We start from the raw sequence: 14,433 nt of genomic DNA, 5'->3' as shown, positions 1-14,433 counted from the left end.
ATATCTCTCGCCACGTGATAATTCCCCAGGATAGAAGTGGAATAAGGCAACTAGAGGCTCCGCCTGAATAGTTACACCAACTATTTTACTAATCATAAAAAATACTGCATTCCACAAGGGGCGAAGTAGAGGACAGGACCAAAAGACATGAAAGATGTCTCCCACCAAACCACAACCTCTCCAGCAATATTGCGAGACAGAGGGCCAGATCTTATGCAGCCTTTCAGGAGTAAAATATGCTCTCTGAAGTAATTTGTAATACATTTCTGAATGGTTGATACATTTGGATATAGTAAAACTGGAACGAAAAATAATATTCCAGTCCTCATCAGAAAGGTTCACAGCCAGATCCCTCTCCCATTTAAGCCGACACGGAAGTTTCCCTTTTTTTTTTAACATTAACATTATCTGATACTGATACCAGCAAGATATACCACCTTTGTGATTAGAGGATCGTAGGCGAGTCAGCAGCAGTGATGGGAAGGCAGGTTTTTTAAGTGGAGAAGGGAGGTGACTGTGCAACCAATGTCTCAGCTGTAAATATTTATGAAAGTCCTGCCTCGTTAAACCAAATTGCGTTTGAAGGGACACAAAAGAAGCCAAATCCTCCCCCGCGAATACATCCCCCAAAGAAGAGAGGCCCACCTTCGCCCAGGAACCTAAGTGCATATCAGGGATCAAATTGGCTATTGATCGGAGAGACAGATTAGGAGAAGGCAGGGAAATCTCTTCATCTAAGGAAACACAGGTATGCCAACATACTATTGTAGTCTGAACTGCTTTACAGAATCCCGGTCTGAAGGAGATTTCAGAAGAGGGCAGCCAGAATAGATCAGGAAGGGGAAAGGGGCGCATAAGTTCCCTTTCAATAATTACCCAGGGTTTGGGAGAGTCTATTATGAACCAGTCCCTTGCCTGGCTAAGTATACATGCTGAATGGTATCTCTCCAAGCCTGTCTCCTTAGAGAGGGAGAGGGTATTTCTCGCTATTCTGGGTTGATTCCCCTTCCAAATATATTTAGTTAGTATTTGGTAAAATTTGTTACATATGGATTTGGATAGGGGTCTAGTAATGGTCCGAAATAAATACATTAGTTTCGGGAGCAGCACCATTTTTGCAGCTGCAATCCTTCCTAGCCAGGACACCTCATGTAGCATCCATTCTTTTGTTAAAGTTTCATAAGCTTTCAAGAGGGGCCCAAAATTACAATCAATAAGATCATGGTCTCTAGCTAAATGCACCCCCAGATATTTGAGGGACCTAGATTTCCATGTATATCTATACGTCTCCTGTAGTTTCTCCAAAATTACAGTTGGGATGTTAAGAGGGAGGGCTTCTGTCTTTGCTGTGTTGAGTTTGTAAAAGGACACTGCTGCGTATTGATCCAAAATGGCATGCAATGCTGGAAGGGACTCTTCTGGGTGGAGTAAACACAGTAAAATATCATCTGCGAATAAGTTTATTTTATGGGAGAAACCTCCGAGCAAGGGACCATGTATGGATTTGAGGGTTCTGATCATCTCCGCCAGAGGTTCAATGGCAAGCGCAAAGATGAGTGGCGAAAGTGGGCACCCCTGACGTGTGCCGTTGGTTATGTCAAATTTGTCAGATAGACAACCGTTTACAAATATCTTCGCAGAAGGGCAAGTATATAGGGCCGAAATGGAATCTAAAATACCTCCCTGGAAACCGAAACTGTGTAAAACCTTCATCAAATAACCCCAGTGCAGGCGGTCAAACGCCTTTTCGGCATCAAGCGATAGGATCAATAAAGGCTCCCTACGGTAGTCATAATATTCTATAATATTGAGAACTCTACGTGTATTGTCTGGGGCTTGCCTGTGCATCACAAATCCGACCTGATCCGGTTTAATGAGAACCGGCAACAGCCGAGACAGGCGACTAGCAATCACTTTGGCAAACAACTTGACATCTGTGTTCAGCAAAGCAATAGGTCGGTAATTAGCTACAGCATTAGGGTCTTTGCCGGGTTTTGGTATGGCAATTATACGTGCCTCCAGCATTTCTTCAGGGAATTGCTTAGATTCCGTTGCTTCACCGAACACAGACAACAAAACCGGAGCCAGCTCAGCTTTAAATGTTTTGTAAAAGTTGGCAGAATAGCCGTCCGGACCTGGAGCCTTATCTGATTGCATTTTGCTAATGGCTACATCTATTTCCTCCAGAGTCCAAGGAGTGCTAAGGGACAGACAAGCCTCAGAAGACAATTTCGGGAGAGAAAGCCCACTCAAGAATTGCTCAATAAGGGCTGCCGTTGGTTGGGCAATATTGGGGTCAACTTTGAGGTTATAAAGTTGCGCATAATAGGTTGCAAAAGCATTAGCTATCTCTACAGGGTCCGATACTTTAGCCCCATGGTGATTGTAGATTCTCTGTATCTGCCCCCTAGCCCTTCGTCCACGTAATTTATTAGCCAACAGTCGACTTTCTCGATTACCAAATACATAGAACTTTTGATTTAATCTGGCAATATTACGCTGTACTTCTCTAAGTGAGAAGACATTCACCCTTTCTCGAGCATTGAGGAGTTGTTTATATAATATTTTATTAGAGGGGTCTGCTTTATGAGCTTCTTCAATTTGCGCTGCCTCAACTTCCGCTTTCTCATACTGTTGTTTATATTCTCTCTTAAGCCGAGCCGCAACTTGAATTGCTGAACCTCTAATAACTGCCTTCAATGAGCACCAAAAGTTAAATATGGAAGTTTCTTCCGGCTTATTGGTACTAAGAAAAATAGAAAGAGCCTCCTGAACTGCTTTATGAGCCTCCGGCTGAGTCAACAGGTGATTACCTAGTCTCCACGGGCCCGGGATTACTCTCCTATTCCCTATATCCCATTTAACAAAAAGGGGGGAGTGGTCTGACCAAGTCATGGGAAGAATATTGATACTACTAATAGATGATAAGGTCCATCTATCACATAGGGCCAAGTCTATCCGGGAATACGTCCTATGGACATTCGAATAAAAGGAATAATCTCTTACTGTAGGGTGTTTTGCTCTCCAGGCATCAAACAAAGCTCTACTAAAAGCTGCTGGAAACCCTTAGAAAACTCCTGTGGTCTATTTGAACGGGAAGTTGTTGAATGGGATCTATCCATGGTTGGATCCAGGACCATATTAAAGTCTCTGAGGAGCAATAATGCTCCCTTAGAGTGTTTTTGTAAAGTCAAACAGAATTTTCTACAGAAGGCCAATTGCCCTGTATTTGGAACATAACATGAGACAATAGTAACCTCAACATTATCTAGTAATCCCACTAGAATTAGATACCTTCCCTGTGGGTCTGCATATTTTGAGGTTAGTGTAAATGCGCAATGTTGAGAAATAAGGATGGCTACTCCTGCTTTCTTTTGAGGCCCATTAGCTGTGTAGCAATGAGGGAATCTGATGTTATTAAATATTGGAGGGGCAGACTGCTGAAAATGCGTCTCCTGAATCGCAACAATGTGGGCTTTAACCTTAGAAAAATACCGCAGTGCTAAATTTCTTTTTTGGGGAGAGTTCAATCCTTTCGCATTGATTGATAATAAATTAACCATATCTATACAGACAAGGTGTAAAATACTGTGCAGTGACCAACATCAAAATAACAATCCTGGGATTGCAAATCTGGCTGGGGAAAAGAGAAACACATAACAGGGTAACATAGATAAAAAGGAAAATAAAAAGGAAAAAAAAAACAGCAGACATTAGAAGGGGTATAAGAGAACATAAACGACCCCACTTGGAGCCAACAAGAGTCGTGTAAAAAACTACGACTCTTAGGAATTTGTGATTGGGGGGTAGTAGCCTATCCCCGTCACCCATAAACGAAACAGTTAATTAACACTATAAATAAACCAAGCATAGAACCATATCTTTACATACAAACGAGATCACTCAGGCAATGCAATTATGTGAAAAAGATAGCACGTAGTTTCAGCCTCCCCCCCGAATTTACGGGGAAGGGGCAGGAAACATTACCCGTAAATAAACAGTACCCAAGTGTAACCCCCTAGGAGAACATGGCCATACAAAACTTGGTAACATATAAAAAAAAACGTATCCAAAGATACATACAAAAATTTAAACAAGTAACTGGCCTACTTGTAAATGAAACATATACTAGAATTCGAGTAAAATAATACAGTGAAAATGCATTATTGCCACTCTGAATAGACTAAGACATTCAAAATACTCACAAAACTTTCTCAGGCTATATATAGTAGCATACAGCAGAAAGAAAATTATAATGTGTACTTATGCTTGAAATCCCGCTATAGATCAGTCTTTCTGCAGGTTTTGATTGGATGAAGAATCAAAAGAATTTCCAGCAATGTTCCACCTAGATAGGGTTTTCCACCCTTCATCCAGGTTTGTAATTATGACTGTGGAACCATCACGTGACACTAGGAGTTTGGTAGGAAAACCCCATCGATAAAGTATATTAGCTCTCCTGAGGGCACTAGTAATTGGATAGAAGGAGCGTCTCTTTGCCAATGTTGCTTGAGAGAGATCACCAAATAATTGGAGGCCTTTCAAAGCCGCTGCTGATTCCTCTGAAGGTCTAGCTGCCTTCAATAATGCCTCCTTCATATGAAAGAAATGCATCCGCATTAATACATCCCTAGATGCACCCTCCGGAGCACTTCTGGCTTTTGGAAGTCGATGAATGCGATCAATAAGAAGGTCATCTGATCGCGCTTCAGGCAGGAGCTTCCGAAATAAATTCAACGTAAATTCGTGGAGACCACTATGGGGAACAGTTTCAGGAACTCCTCGGAGTTTAATATTGTTGCGTCTTGATCTGTCCTCCAAATCTCCGACTTTCTCCCGAAGAGCAGTAATTTCAGTTTGGAGAGACTCATGCTGAACTATGAGGTCATTGTGTGACCCGACTACCTCCTCCATTTTATTTTCAAGGTTATTTGTTCGATCACCGAGGTCGTCAATTGACTGTTGACAAGCTTGAAGAGTGGCACGAAATTCCGCAGCAACCTCTACTTTAAATTGTGAGAGGAGTAGTTTCATGGTGCCGACTGTGAGAGAGTCACAATCTTTAGGGGAACTCGGTGCAGAATCGGTATGAGTGGGGGAGGAACTTGCATTAGATGGAGTAGTCAATTTAGTTTTCTGGGGAGCCAACGTCTCCATCCCGATAGCTTTAACAGTTTGAGGAGAGGGTTTGAAAAAGGCTATTATTGAGACAGATTTAGAGATTTTAACTTTTTTCGGGCCCATAGTAAAATCCAGCGTAATCTCTCACGATAAAAAAAAATAAAGTGAATAAAAATGGGTATCACGTGAATGTATGTTCCACTTAACTCAGAAAAGTGTTAGGCCATTGAGATATCAGGGTGACAGGACAGAGAATTTAATCATCAGGCATAGAGAACTGCATCAGTGTGCCATGTAATATACTTTTCGGCCACCAGAGGGAGCTCACACCTCATACAAGCTCTGTTTCTATGGGGAATATTGCAGAAAAAAAAAACCAAGATGGTGTCGTCCCGGGGCTCCGGAGCCCAGCGTCCCCCACACTGTGGTCTTGATATGGGGAACTCCCAACAACTTAGGTAAGTCCCCAGGGTACCTTTAGATATGTGTCTGCTGCCCCTGAGCTTGAAGGCAGCAGGTGGACACTCGCGGCAGCGCAGCTATGGAAGTCGGAGGGCCTCTGAAATCTAGGTCCCGGCTGCAGGGTGGAAGGTAGGCCGCAGCTCTCGGGGAGGCAGGGAAGGTCACCCAGGCACCGCAGACACCTCTGCTGGCCTCTCTCAGGGTGAGAGACGCAGGGGAAAGTAAATATTTGGCAGTAAGATGCCTTTAACCTGAGCAGTAGGCAGTTTTAGAGAAGGGCTATCAGGAGCTCTTAAGCCACACTTCCGTCCCTGATGGCTGCCAGGCCACGCCCCCCTATTTTCCATTTTCTATATGTACAGTAGAAAAATCACAGAGAAAATTCTGCCTGTGCCATTTCCCCAGAAATATGTGAATGTGTAATAGACTTTGGAACTTTGCCAGAGTCTACACTGTGCATATGCAAGAAGAGGACAGGGTGCACAGAGACTGAAAACTGGCCCCTTTCATCTCTGAACACACCCCATGTCTGTATACAGTATATCAGAACTAGAATGTATCCTAAGTGCAACAATAGAAGGGCCAAATATGAAATGTTCTGTCTGCAAGGATGGTTGTGTGCCTAGGGTGGCAGACACTAGGTAGTAGCTTCTGTGTAAATATATTCTGTTTTTTATATTCTGTCCCTTTATTGTTGGCAAACATTGTACAATGTTGGCTGTGAGGTAATAACTGCTATGTAAAAGCCTGGTGCTATCATTGGTAATAGTGTTCAGTTTCTACTCCTGCAGTCAACTCTGGAAACTAATGTATGTTGATTGCAGGAAGACCAACAGGAAATCTATTGTCAGTAGTAGTAGTAGTACTAGCTATAAAGTTCCTGTACTTGGTGGGCAGCATACAAGACAGTGATTGTTTCTGATCTGTGGTCACTTGTGTATACAAACTACAAGGGTTTAGTATCTGTTTGACTGGCAAGATTGATGGGATTGTTTTTAGTGACCAGGATTGTTGGTCATCTTCTTACAATAACCATTAGAATTTGGTGATTTGTATCCTTTTTTTAGCCACCTGAATTGTAGTGTGATTTGTAAAACTACTGCTAGGGTTTGAGTATCTCCTTAACACCTTTAACATAAAGATGAGGGTTTTTCTTTGTACATTAGTGAATAGATCTGAGGCCTGCTTTCTACCATAGCCAGCAGGATTGAGGATCTTTCATTTACACTATTCATCAATATTGGTGGTAAACTTTCTACATTAACCACCATACTTAGGGTTTATTTGTACACTAACCAGTAGATTGAGAAAATGCTGGTAAATATTGTTAGCAGTGGTGTTAGTGTTTATCAGATCACATCTCACCTTTCATATAAAATGTCAGTAGGCACAAACTAGGAAACTCTTTGTGCTAAAACTATAAAATAAACTGGTTTGGTTTAACAGCATGAAGACATGACAGGTATACTCTACACCAGACCCTCCAAAATGACCCATTCCATTAGGTACACAATGCTCTGCTCCTGGTTTTCCCTCTTAATTTAGGATTTCAGCCACCTGTGCTGAAACACCTTTCTCATCAATTACCTAGTTCAACACAGGTGTCTGCAATCATTAATTAGGTGGGAAGTCCAGGAGCAGAGCAGAGCATTTTTAATAACAGCCATTACTTCATCACATCACATCTTCTTCTTGAACATTCCTGTATAGAGTGATAACACATCAACACAGTTTGTAACAGCGCCACCTGCTGTCCCTCCACTGTAATCACTCAAGTAATATTAAGTCTCAAGCTCGCCACACATCTAATTATTTTCTGTCCAACCAGCCAACTAGTTGATTGGTTGGAATGAAAATCTGGTAAGGAATACAATCAGCAATTTGCTCCCAAATGCTGGAAAATGGACCAAAACTATTGTTTGAACAAATAGTTTAGATCAAACATTTTACAAACTTGTCTGAACAACCATTTTCATCTGTTTTCTGGCATTTAGGAGCAAATTGCTGATCATCATATACTCCTATACATTACCAGATTTTCATTCCAACCAATCAACAAGTTGGCTGGTTGGATGTCAGTTGGTCTAGTGTATGGGCAGCTTCAGTCTGTTGCAATATATCAACACTGTTGTATAGATAAGCAAAACATGACCAAAATGTTGCTGTGACTACTAAGCAACTGTTCAAGGAGGGAGTCAACCTCCAATAACAAATTATACATAGAAAAAAAAGAACAATGCTCTAAACATCAAATTTCAATACAAATTAAAAATTTTAAATGTTGATTCCATAACAATTAATGACATGTATAATAGTAATATCTGCGTTTATTTAAATACAGCTTGGTTGAAACTTAAAAAAAGAGAAATTTATTAAGCTGCATTAATAAAAATATAAAATATATTGCATACATGCAAATGCATGGATACCTCATGGATTTAGGACCACAATAGATAAACTCTGTATTAGTCCATATCACAATTAGTGACCAAAAAGTCAATTATCTGGAATTTCAAATGTAGATAGCTTGAACTCCATCTTGTGGAATTAACAAAGAGTTTTTGCAACAGATGGTAGTAGATGTAAGTGTAGATAAATAGAATAAATCCAAAGAGCCGGTCTGGATGGGTCAGTGTGTAGGTCCGAATGTCCAGAGAGTCCAATAACAGGGTACCAGCTTTACGCATTTCATCATGGAATATACCCACAACTTCCTCAGAAGCATATAATTGTACCTCATGCATGTTTGTCCTTATATACCTAAAATGGAGTGCAAACAGGAAGCAGTTGCAGGCTATGCAAATTGCTGAATCAACCAAGCCATATTGAAAAACATATAAAATGTAAACTATAGGACACATCTATAATTATTATATTAACACCTGCATAATGGATACAATATAAATATATATACAACTGGAATAAATATCTTATTGTGTTTTGAGCACTGTGTCTTCCAAGTCACATGATATACACAAAAGACATGTGACCTGGTGAACGGCAGTCACATGACAGGACAAATCAGCAGGGTTTAACTGGAACATCCAATAGATTCATGGGAATTGTAGCATTCTCCAATGTGACATGAGAAGCCAACTTTTACACAGGAAATTATCAGGGAAAATATGTGGTTATATCTAATCTTAGGACTGGATAAATGTAGGCACTGCAGTATAAGTGCGGCCAGAGTAGCCTCATCACTGATTTCATGTCACATATAGTATCAACAGTCATGTGACAGGACTGACCTATCAACAATGTTTGGCAAGGATATTCCATAGGAACATGGGACGTGGAGTGTTCACTGATGACCACATGATTAAGGCAACCAAATGGCAGATCTATAAGGTTAATGTCTCACATAATTCTGGGATTTGTAGTTTATAATAGATACTATCAAAACTTCTATTATCAACATGTATATATATATATATATATATATATATATATATGTGAAAAAAGTGGTGTCAGTGGCACACTAAAGCTAAAAAGTCAAATAATAAACGTATAAGCAAACACAAACAAATAACCCAAAAACACTCCCTTCCTGGAAATGGTCTATTCAGAAAAACCATATGAAGAAAATTGTTTATAGAAGTGAAGGAGCGACGCCTTGAGTGTGTCAATCTTAGAGTAAGACCTCTGCAATAGATCTTACAGCAAGTGTCCATATAGTCTTTATAGTCCCAAGGTAATCTCCACGATAAACATCCCACATTGTTTTTATCTCAAAGAAAATTAAAAAGACAAAAACATAGTGTAACCTGATCAATACAATAATAGTGCATATACATGCAGCAGTGTTCTCATGCAATAGAGATACAAGGCTTTTTATCTGAATGGGTACTGGTGCTTTTCAACACAATTATTAAAAGCACGTGTCGAGTGCTTTCTACACTGTCATCTGGTTATACCAATCACTTCTCTATTGCATGACAACACTGCTGCATGTATATGCACTATTATTGTATTTATCAGGTTACACTATGTTTTTGTCTTTTTAATTTTCTTTGAGATAAAAACAACGTGGGATGTTTATCGTGGAGATTACCGTGGGACTTTAAAGACTATATGGACACTTGTTGTAAGATCTATTGCAGAGGTCTTACTCTAAGATTGACGCACTGAAGGCACTGCTCCTTCACTTCTATAAACATATATATATATATATAGAGAGAGAGAGAGAGAGAGAGAGAGAGACAAGGACATAATATTTGTTTAGTCAAGTGGCTGTAGTGTAATTATATGGTTCATCTTGCAACAATATAATCAATATGATATGTACATAGTATATAGACATTATATAGAAAGATAGCCGTGGAAATTGGTACCTCAGTGGAAAGGAGGGAGGTGGAACAATCAAAGATGCAATCTAGAACTAGCATAGGGTCAAGTTAAACTAATGTTGTCTTACAAGCTATATAATATAATAATGTTAGGTCATTATTATCATTCTTATAATCTTCCTTAAATAGCAGAATATTCTATATAAAATGATTTGTGTTATCAACAGTTAAATCAAAAAGGTTGTTTAATGAAGGGTCACAATAGAAAATAGCAAGAAAATAAAGAAATATGGGAGCCTGGAATCTTATCAAGATGAATACCCATATTAAAGATATTATACATGTGGACTCAGTGTACTGTAGGTGATGGGGAGCCTATCTCCCTATCCTAAAATCTTAGATTAAGGAATTTAAATCAATTGATTCATTGAGGCCCTCTGGATATAAAGAGTTGAGTTTATCAGCAGGAGGTCTTCTGGATGTTTAGAGTGTTTTATACCTATCTAACTGGGGGTATTTGAAATCTGTTCAAGATCCACAATTCTTAAATGGTTTGGATCTTTATTGTTTTTTTGCAAAAAATTATGTGTGGTGACCCCTTTTAGGATGTTCTTATGGTGATCAATAAATCATCTCTTGAGAGAACTTGTTGTGCGACCAACATAACATAGGTTGCAATTACAGGTCAACAAATAGATCATCTAAGTGGAATCACATTAAATAAAGCTGTTAATCACATAAATGTCATTCTCCATATTAGTTGTCACCACAGTGGTTATCTTAGACATGTTTTGGGGGGATGATATCCTAAGAATATTATCTTGTTTCAGAATTAAATAATTATTTTTTTTAATGTCCCTTATTTCTCTAAGGCAAAAGTTATATTTGCACACAAATGACATTTCTTTGTTTGTATCATCATCATCCTTCCCACCATGGATATTCTTTTCACTGTTAGTTTGTAGTAAACTGGACCTGCCTACATCTAAAATGTCCTTTAGTGTTCTCTCAAGAATATGCTCTGGATATCCTCTTTTTCTAAAGGCATCAATCATATCACTCGCTTTTTCTATAAAGCTCTCTAGAAGGGAAAAATTAATCTGTACTCACAATAATTGGCCTGTGGGGATGTTTCTCTTCCAGGATTGATAATGTGCACTTTTAAAGTGTAAGTAAGACTGGGTACAAACTGTTTTTATGTAGTGGGAGGTGTTTGATGGTTTTACCATTAGCCTCCAGGGACACATCTAGGAAGTCTCTTTGGTTCCTATTATACCTCCTGTTATCAGAGTGTTTTATACCTACTGTATCTTCCCCTCTGGGGGTATTTGAAATCTGCTCAAGAACCTCAATTCTTAAACAGTTTGGATCTTTATTGTGTTTCTGCAAAAAATTATTTAATAAACTATTTGTGGTGACAGCATTTAGAATATTCAAAAGTTGTTCCAGAAATCATCTCTTAAAAGGTCTTGTGGTGTGACCAATTACAGGTCAACAAATAGATAATATAATTGGAGTCACAATTAATAAAGGTGTTTATCACAGAAATGTAATTCTAAATATTAGTTGTCACTGTAGTGGTTGCCTTAGATATGTAAGAACACATTGTGCATAGTGTCAATGCAACAGTTAAAAAACAGGATGGCTAATGGGTAAGCACTGTTCCCCCGTTAGGAAATGTCAATGTTTCTTGAGTAATTCTAGAGGTTTTCATGTGACTAGGGACCAATATGGATTTCAAGGATTTATTTTTCCTATAGACACCATAGGGTTTTGGGGGGATGATATTCCTAAGAATACTATCTTTTTTAGAATACAATAATTATTTTTAATAATGCCCCTTATTTCTCTAAAGCAAGTTATATTATCACACAAAGGATATTTTTTTGTTCATGTCATCATCGTCATCATCCTTCCCACCAGGGATTTTATTTTTACTGCTAGTTTATAGTAAACTGAACCTGTCTATATCTAAAACTTATTTTAGTGTTCTCTCAAGAATATGCTCCGGATATCCTCTTTTTCTAAAGGAATCAATCATATCTCTCACTTGATCCATAAAAGTCTCTAAAAGAAAACAATTGCATTAATTGGCCTTTGGGGATGTTTCTCCTCCATTGTTGATAATGTGCACTTTTAAAGTGTCAGACTGGGTACTAACTGTTTTAATGTAGATGGAGGTGTTGATGGTATTACCATTAGCCTCCAGGGACACATCTAGGAAATCTATTTGGTTCCTATTATATGTGGAAGTGAAAGAGATTAAAAGTGTTGGAATTGAGATAGAATAGATATCACCCATATAGAGGTTGGCATAGCTGGGCACAAACCTGGTTCCCATGGCCGTTTCCATGACTCGAAGATAGAAGGTGCCCAAGAAAATTAAATAGTTGTGAGAAAGGATAAAAAATGCAAACAAGCAGAAAGGCCTTATGGTCCTGTGTGAAACAAAAAGAAATGTATTTGACACTCAACCCATATAGAATTTGGTTGCAAAGTGATTTAACATCCAAGGTGAGGAAGGCATATGAGTCCTTCCATGTGATAGAATGAATGAGTTGGAGAAAATGAGTTATGTCCCTTAGGTGGGACCTCAATTGAGGTACATGAGTTTTTAGAAAGGAATCTTCAACTTCCAGGTACCTATATCATATGGCGATCACATATCTTGCATATTAATCAGTTTAAAAATCCATTACACTAAAACAAATAAATTAGTTGAATGTGTTCTTGGCAACTAAACTATAGATGAGGCTGCCCTCATCAGCTCTTCTTGTCTTAATAAGCATAATCCCTATATAAGCAAGTGCTTAGACATTTTATACCTGTCATAACCAGTGGCAGTTGTATGGTCATTAATAGTCCTATGTGTGCACTTATAAACTTTTTATAAACACAAAAACAAAACTAATATGTCCAACTTCATATATGACCCCAAAATGTTATTTAGTTGGTATTATTATTAAAGCATCTTCTGTCAATCCATATTATGTATAGTAGTGTTTTCAGAACAGTTCACTTAGTTATCTGTAAAAGTAGCTCCCATCTTTAAAGGAATAAAATGATAAACAATCTCCATGCCTTGTATCTTATAAGATACATATGGTAAATAAATTACAGGATTTAGCATATTAGATTTTTTAAATCTCCATGCTAGGGTTTTACCATCAGTGTAATCTTCTTTCTAGTCTAATTTATGCTAAATTTAAATAAAATATATGTTTAAAATAATAAAATTTAAATTAAATATATGTTTAAAATAATTCCAAACTTAAATTAAAATAATTTTTAAAATAATTCTAAACTATATAATCAGTTCCATCTGCAAGAAAAATCACTGATTTCATTAATAAGGAGTGATTGCGCTAAGTTATCTCGCTTCATATTGTAAAACACATGCTGTACACCCTGTGAATTTGCACAGTACAGGGCAATCACTCTTTTTCTAGACTTAGGAATGATAAAAATAGATGGAAAAAATTGTGTTTAGCCTGTAAGAGGTGGTGCAGACAATCTTCAATATTAATGAGTGAGGATGACACAGAATCAGAATATAAATATATAATCTAATTCTTATTTGAGATGTGTGCCAGACCATTTTTGTTGGATTTGGCTCTGATTCATCGTCCGGTTTTGGATTTTGATTTGCCAAGCTGCCGTGAATGGTTTTGCATTTCCTTTTTTAAAAAATGTACAAAAAAAGCTAAAATCACATAATTTGGGCATTTTTTTGTTCCTAGAGTATTATTAACCTCAAACTGCATGGATCACATGGCTTATAGGGCACGTGAAGAAAGCATGCTAGGATGGTGTAATGGTAGCATTACTGCCTCACAGCACTGAGGTCATTGGTTCGATACCCACTATGGACCTAACTGTGTGGAGTTTGTATATTCTCCCTGTGCTTGCGTGGGTTTCCTCCAGGTACTCCGGTTTCGTCCCACACTCCAAAAAAAAATATACTGGTAGGTTAATTGGCTCCTAACAAAAATTACCCCTAGTGTGTGTGTATGTGCGTGTGCATGTGGTAGGGAAGATAGATTGTAAGCTCCACTGGGGCAGGGACTGATGTGAATGGCCGAATATTCTCTGTAAAAGCACTGCGGAATATGTGTGCGCTATATAAATAACTAGTAATAATAATAATAATAAAGTGCACCAAACAATAGAATTTATAGCAGAGTACAGTGTAGCCTAAAACATTGTACAGGGTGCCCACTATACACAGTCACTTTATATACAGCACAGCCACTTGTGAGTCTGGAGACTCAGCACAGCCAATACAGCAGAGTAAAGTGCAGCACACAAAAGAGAAGCAGTGTGACCCCTATACACAGTCACTTTAGAGTACAGCTACTCGTTAACACAGCACAGCCTGAGCCAATATAGCAGAGTACAAACAGCAGCATGCATCATGGTGAAATGGCACCGAGTCCCTGCCGCTGTGCCTTACATAGAATTCGAGTCCCACAAGAATCCGAGAGGATGACGATCGACCTTGAAGCTGGATCCAGACCACTCATCTCTTCTTCTTATATAAAAGCAGATCCACTAAAACATAATT

Source organism: Taudactylus pleione, unplaced genomic scaffold (genome assembly GCF_031769625.1).
Source record: "Taudactylus pleione unplaced genomic scaffold, aTauple2 ptg000093l, whole genome shotgun sequence".
Classification (NCBI taxonomy): Eukaryota; Metazoa; Chordata; class Amphibia; order Anura; family Myobatrachidae; genus Taudactylus; species Taudactylus pleione.
This window is presented reverse-complemented; position numbering follows the sequence as displayed.